At 36.2% G+C, this 7549-nt stretch overlaps 1 pseudogene; it reads left to right on the top strand.

Annotated features, from left to right (window-relative positions):
* Nucleotides 1–7375: 7375 nt before the first annotated feature.
* LOC101592886 overlaps nt 7376–7549 on the top strand; it is a 3158-nt pseudogene continuing 2984 nt past the window's right edge.

Genomic DNA, 7549 nt, shown 5'->3' with positions numbered 1-7549 from the left:
TAGGGCCAAAATGTTGACTAACCATGCAACCCTTCCTTTTCTCCAATTTTGATCTGCTAACTTAGGTTGTTAACCCTCCAGAAGAGAAGCTTATTATTAACCTGCAATATATGCAGTTCAGTTTACCCTATCTGTCTAAATATCAAACATTTTGGCATATCATGGAACAGGTATTTTCCTTCAGGTATTGATATGTTGAACTTTAAGACCTTACAAAATATGAAGGAAAAATAATTATATAAAAGTAGAAATAAGCATTTACATATTTTTACAAAGAAAATTAGAAACCTAACCATATATAGAATTGTAAGTTCTTATATTAGGGAGACAATACAATATTTACAGATGTGGGTTTGGTTTATTTCACTAATAAGTATATCTTCAAGGGGAATCCACTTAAATATGAAGCCTTCAAGTTTATCATTCTTTATAGCTGAGTAGTACTCCATTATATAAATGTACCACATCTGTTTCAACCATTCCACATGTGACGGGCATCTTGGTTGTTTCCAAGATCTGGCTATCACAAATTGTGCTGTTATAAACATAGGTATGCATATATCACTACCATATAATGCTTTCAGTTTGTCCAGGAAAATTCTCAGTAGGGGGATAGCAGGCTTGAATGGGAGTGATTTCCAGTCCTAGTTTTCTAAGGAGACTCCACACTGATTTCTATAACGGTTGTACCAGTCTACACTCCCACCAACAGTGGATAAGGGTTCCCCTTTCCCGACAGCCCCTCCAACATTTGTTGTTGGTTGATTTCTTTATGATAGCCAATCTTTCTGGGTTGAGATGGTATCTCAGTGTTGTTTTAATTTGCATTTCATGGATGGTTAATGATGTGGAGCATTTTTTCATATATTTATTCGCTTCTTTAATTTCATCCTCTGAGAAGTGTGTGTTCATCTCAGATTTCCATTTCTGGATTGGGTCTTTAAATTTAGGGGCCCTAATGTTCTTTAGTTCTTTATAAATTCTAGAGAGCAGACCTTTGTCTGAGTGCTTAATAGTTAAGGTTTTTCGAAGTTTGTGGGTTTTCTTTTCACTTTGTTGAAAATGTTTTTTTGACATGAAAAAATTTCTCAATAAGAGGTGGTCCCAGTTGTTAATTTGTTCAAGTGTTTCCCATGCAATTTGGTTTCTGTTCATGAAATCTATGCCTAACCCTATGTCTTCAAGAGATCCTCCTACTTTCTCTTCTAAGAGATTTAGTGTTTCTGTTTTAATGTTCATTTCTTTCATCCATTTTGACTTTAGTTTAGTGCATGGCGATAGACCTGGGTCAAGTTTTAGTTCAGCATGAGAAGAGCCAAATTTTCCAGCACCTTTTGTTAAAGAGACTATCTTTCTTCCAGTAAGTGTGTTTGACACCTTTGTCAAAGATCAGGTGGCTGAGTGCATTCCTAGAGGCCTATGCATCTACTAGTTTATTCCATTGCTCCTCAGGTCTATTTTATTGCCAGTACAATGCTGATTTTAATACAGTAGTTTTGTAGTATAATTTCAAGTCAAGAATTGTAATGCCTCCTGCTTTGTCTTTGTTGGCCAGGATTGCCTTTGCTATTCTAGATCTTTTTAGATTCCAGATAAATTTTAGGAACAATTTCACTAGTTCTGGGAAGAATGTTGGTGGTAGTCTCATAGGAACTGCATTAAATCTATACAAAAATTTTGGGAGTACGGCCATCTTCACAATGTTGGTTCTTCCTATCCAGGAGCATGGAATATCTTTCCATTTTCTGAAATCCTCTACTATCTATTTTTTCAAAATACTGTAATTTTTCATGAAAAGGTCTTTGATTTCTTTAGTTAGATGAATTCCAAGGTATTTCATTTTTCTCTGGGCTATTATAAAAGGTATTGTTTCCCTAATTTCCCTCTCAGTGTGTTTGTTATCTGTGTAGAGGAATGCTATTGACTTTTGGGTATTGACTTTATATCCTGCTATGCTACTGAATTTGTCTATCAACTCTAGTAGTTTCTTAGTGGAGATTTTTGGGTTTTCCAAATAAAGTATCATGTCATCTGGAAATAATGATAATTTCACTTCTTCTTTACCCATTCTTACTCCTTTTATTTCTCCCTCTTGTCTAATGGCTCTAGCTAATGATTCCAGAACTATATTGAAGAGGAGGGGTGATACAGGACATCCTAGTCTTGTACCTGATTTGAGAGTAAAAGATTTCAGTTTTTCCCCACTGAGAATTACATTAGCCATTGGGTTGTCATAGATGGCTTTTACCAGATTGAAGTAGAGGCCTTCTATTCCAATTTTCTATAGGACTTTGAACATGAATGAGTATTGGACTTTGACAAAAGCCTTTTCTGCATCAATTGAAAGGATCATGTGGTTTTTAGTTTTTGGTCTGTTGATACAGTGTATTATATTTATAGATTTTTAAATACTGAACCATCCTTGCATCCCTGGAATGAGTCCTACCTGGTCATGGTGTATGATCTTCTTGATGATTTGCTGTACTCTATTTGCTAGGATTTTATTGAGGATTTTTGAATCTATGTTCATGAGGGAGATTGGCCTGTAGTTCTCTTTCTTAGTTGTGTCTTTCCCTGGTTTTGGTATCAGCATAATACTTGCCTCAGGAATGATTGTGGGAGAACTTTTTCCTTTTTAATTTCACTGAAGAGTTTGAGGAGTGTAGGGATTATATCTTCTACAAATTTCTTATAAAATTCAGCTGTGAATCCATCAGGACCTGGACTTTTCTTTATTGGCAGGCTCGTTATTACATTCCATATTTCAATGGCTGTTATTGGGTTATTGAGAGTTGTTATATCTTCTTGATTCAGTTTTGGTAATTTGTACCTTTCTAGGAATCTGTCCATTTGCACAGTGGATTAGGAAACAAAACCCAAAAATATGTTGTGTACAAGAAACACATTTAACTCACAAAGAAACTCACAGGCTGAAAGTCAAAGGATGGAAAACAATACTACTTGCCCCAGCACTTCAGAAAAAAAGCAGGGGTAGCAATGTTGAATCTGTGGCTTCTATTCTGTGAGCGTAGATTCTCAAAGTAGCTATTGATAATCTTCTAAATTTCTACTGGATCTGTTTAGTTATACCCTTTTCATTCTTTATTGCTTGTATTTGAATTTTTTCTTTCCTCTTTTTTATGAGGTTGGCTAGGGGCTTATAAATTTTATTTAATCTTTCAAAGAGCCAGCTTTTTGATTCGTTAATTCTTTGAATTGCTTTCTTCATCTCAATTGAATTAATTTCTGCTGTAATCTTTATGATTTTTTCCCGTCTTTGGGCTCTGCTTTTGGTTTGTTCTTCCTTTCTTTTCTAGATATTGGAGGTGCAGCATTAGGGTGTTTATTTGCTCCCATTCTGTTCTAATGTGTGAGTTCACAGCTATGAATTTCCCTCTGAGAACTGCTTCCATCGCATCCCATAAATTCTGATAAGTTGTGGATTGAATTGTAGATATTGTTGAATTTCTTGTTTAATTTCATCTGTAATCCATTGATTGCTGAGTATGGTGTTGTTTAATTTCCATGTATTTAGCATGTTTTTCTGGTTTCTTTTGTTATTTATTTCCAGTTTTATTGCATTGTGGTCAGATAGTTTGCATGGGATAATTTCTGTTTTCTTGCATTTACTTAAGTATGACCTATGTACTAGTATTTGATCTATTTTAGAAAATGATCTGTGTGCAGCTGAAAAAAATGTTGGATGGAACACTCTGTGTATGTCTACCAAGTTCATTTGTTCCAAGCTCTGGTTCAGTTGTGCTACTTCTTTGCTAATTTTTTTGTCTGGTTGATCTACTTTTTTGGATAAGGGGTTGTTAAGGTCTCCTTTTAAGATTGTTGAATTGGATATTAGATTTTTCATGTCTATTAAAGTTTGTCTTACATAGTTGGGTGCTCCTGTGTTTGGTGCATACATACTTATGATTGTTATTTCTTTCTCTTGAATTTGTCCTCTAACTAGTATATAGTGGCCTTCTTTATTTCATTTGACCATTCTTGGCACGAAGTTGAGACTGTCTGAGATCAACTTTGCTACCCCTGCTTTTTTCTGAAGTGCTGGGGCATGTAGTATTGTTTTCCATCCTTTGACTTTCAGCCCGTGAGCTTCTTAGTGAGTTAATGTGTTTCTTGTATACAACATATTGTTGGGATTTGTTGCCTAATCCACTGTGCCAGTCTATTTCTCTTAATTGGTGAATTGAGTCCATTTACATTGATGGTTATTATTGAGATGTGTGGACTTATGATTGACATGTTATTTGAATGTTGTTTTTTAACTGTTTCTCCTGTGTTTAATTGTTTGTCCTATTTAGTGGGTTTCTTCTGTTCTCATTGGTGGAGTTCTGATCATTTTGGTCCCTCTCTAGAACATCTTTCAGTAGTCTGTGTAGGGTTGGTTTTGCCATCATGGAATTCTTTAGCTGTTCTTTGTCATGAACGTATTTCACTTCTCCATCAAGCTTGAAAGAGAGTTTTGCAGGGTATAGTAGTCTGGGCTGCAATTTGTTTTCGTAGAGGACCTGAAGTACTCTGCTCCATGCTCTTCTTGCCTTCATGGTTTGTAAAGAGAAGTCAGTCATAATTCTGATGGGTTTTCCTTTGAATGTGATCTGCTTCTTTTCTCTAGCGGCTTTCAGTATGATATTCTTCTGTTAGATTTCTGGGATCTTGACTATTATATGTCTTGGTGTGTTTTTAATTGAGTTGAAGTTATTTGGAGTTCTGTATGCTTCAGTTATGTGAGTATCAGATTGTTTCCTCATATTTGGGAAGTTTTCTGCTATTACTTCTGCCCATATTCTTTTTATATCATTTGTATTGACTCCTTCATTCTCATTTGATGCCTATTAGTCTCACATTGTTCACCTTTGCATCATCTTGCAATTGATGAATTATTTTTTTCCTGCATCCTAGTTGTTTTCAAGAGATCCTTTCTTACCTTTTCGCTAGCTGCACCAGTGTCTTCAAGATCTGAGCTCTATCTTCACTTTCATTCAAATGGTTTTTCAGGCTTGTAATTAAGATTTTAAGGTCCTCTACATCTCTTTGACTCTGCTTCATGCGATCTGTTTCTTTCCTGTATTACTCATTCAAGGAATCCATCATTCTTTTTTAATCTCCTGTTTTTTTTATCAATGTCTTCTTTAGAAGCAGTTATTAAGTCTTTTACTGCAGAGATTTTTACAGATTGAGTTTCCTCTTTATGTTTCTGTATTTGATTCTTTAATTCAGGTGCAATAAGTTTAGAGATTTTTTTTTTTAATTTCAGACACTAATTCTGCTTTGAGTTCCTATAAACCTTTCTGCAGTTGCTTATTTACTTCCAAGGCTATTAATTCATGTATTTCAGCTAGGCTAGTGTCCACTGCATTTGTTCTGGTTAGGCATTGTGCTTCCTCCATATGTTTCTGAATTTGATTCTTAAGTTCAGCTGCTACAAATTCAGAGTTTTCTTTTTTTTTTATTCCAGAAATTAATTCTGCTCTGAGTTCTTCTATATCTTTCCGCTGTTGTTTATTTACTTCCAATGCTATTGATTCATTTATTTCAGCTAGTGTCCTCTGCACTTGTTATGGTTGCGCTTGAAGCCTGAGGTTGCATTTTGCTCCTCGTCTTTATCATTTCATTTAACACTGACCTGTGGCCTTTGGTGTAGAGCTTTGGTGCAATTATGTTATCACTTAATGAAATTCGGGTACTGATAGACCAAGTTCTAGTTCATGCAGTTGTGCCCAGCTTGGGTTAGGCTACTGTGCCCAGCTCCTTACTGTTGTTGCCCTTGGAGGTGGGCCTGCTGTACACCTCTGGAAAGATGGTCTGTTCCTGTATTACTTGTGTGGTTTTGACACTAGTCTCACTGCAGGGACTTTAGCTGCAGGGTTTTGCTTCCAGCCTGTATGCTAGGTCTGGGCTGGGTCTGGAAGGTTATGAGGATCAGGGGTGAGAGATCGTAGAAGCTCTCCCACACACTCAGCAGTGGTGTGTTTTGGTGGGTCTGCAGGACTCCCAAGAGCGCGGCCAAAGTTCTTACTCAGATGGTGGGCTGTGCTGGGTCTGGCTAGGCTGGGGAGGTCCGGATAACAAGGGCAAAGGCCTCTTACATGGTAGGCCTGGGCTTGTAGCGGCGGGCGGGCGCAGGACAGAACAGAAGCTCTTCCCCACACTCGTAGGGTCTGGGGTTGGTCGGATATCAAGATTTTTTAAAAAATAGATTTTACAGATAGAGACAATTTCAAAAGAAAAAGACAAAGTTCTATTATGCAATCTTTGGCTAAGATAAATTAAAAATCAACATCTACAATTGATATAGAAAGATAAAATATAAAGTTTTATTTAAAATTATTGAACTATCAGTTGCTGGGTTGTGCTTTTAAAAAATACAAGCATCACTATCATAATTTTCTGTGATAGTCCTTGTTGTGTTTCTCAGACATAGTGGGACTTGTAGCTTTCCTCTTACCACCTTTTCCTCTTTACTTAGCGCAAGTTTTCTCTGTAGGGCCAATTTCTCTGTCAACCTTCACTTTTACTTTCTCAAATAAACTTTACCACTGCTAAGAAAGGAAGAGAGAGAGAGAGAGAGAGAGAGAGAGAGAGAGAGAGAGAGAGGAAGGGAGAGAGAGAGAGAGAGGAAGGGAGAGAGAGAGAGAGAATCGTAGTAAGTTCATCATCCCTGTGTCTTCCAGGACATTTGTATTTTATTGTGTTCTTCCGGGCCTAATGACATTACATAAGTTGCTTTCAAACATTTTAGAACACCAATTCCTTTTATATTGACTCAGTGAACATATTATTGAAACATGCAGAGATTTTGAAGTGTGTCCCTTTTCCTAGAAATGATACATGACATATTATTTCACCATAACCAATTTCTCTGTAAGCATAAAGAAACAATACAACAATCAATAGTATAGAACTGTACCAAATGAATCTATATTTCAGCATTAGAAAATGGCCAAAAAGTGGATTGAACTCAGAACCTTAGGTTTGCCAGGCCTGTGTGTAAGCCACTGAGCTATCTCCCCAGCCCCTACTTATGGTATAGTCTAAAAAGCATTTACATGACACTTCAATGGACAGTGAGTTCACTAGCATTTTTTTGACAATATAAAGAAAAAGCATGTATAGCATGTATGTAAAGAAGAGGAAACATCCAGACAAATTACTAACAAGCTCTTATTTATTCATTAATGAGTCAGAAAACAAAGTAACAACTTTGCATTTTTTAATCTCCATTTTTTATCACAAGACAATAAGAATCGATTTTTGTAAGTACATAATAAGAAATCAAAAGAAGTAAGGGAAAAAAGATTATGAAACACAGAGTGAATATTTATATAGGATGACTTGGAAATTTGAACACCACAGTCGCATGGTGTGTGACCTCATGGAGCCTGACATCTTGGAGTCATTGGAGGATCTAGGTCATAAGCATCCATCCCACTAAGAAGAATATATGCAGTGTGTTATTTGTTGAAACTGTACTTCCGATTTGATTTGAAACTGTCTCGTTGCTATCTATTTAACAATAAAATTTTGAAAAAAA

Source organism: Octodon degus, unplaced genomic scaffold, assembly GCF_000260255.1.
Source record: "Octodon degus isolate 3935 unplaced genomic scaffold, OctDeg1.0 scaffold00025, whole genome shotgun sequence".
In the NCBI taxonomy this organism is placed as follows: domain Eukaryota; kingdom Metazoa; phylum Chordata; class Mammalia; order Rodentia; family Octodontidae; genus Octodon; species Octodon degus.
Note: the sequence above shows the minus strand (reverse complement) of the source record. Positions and strands in the feature narration are given on the sequence as shown.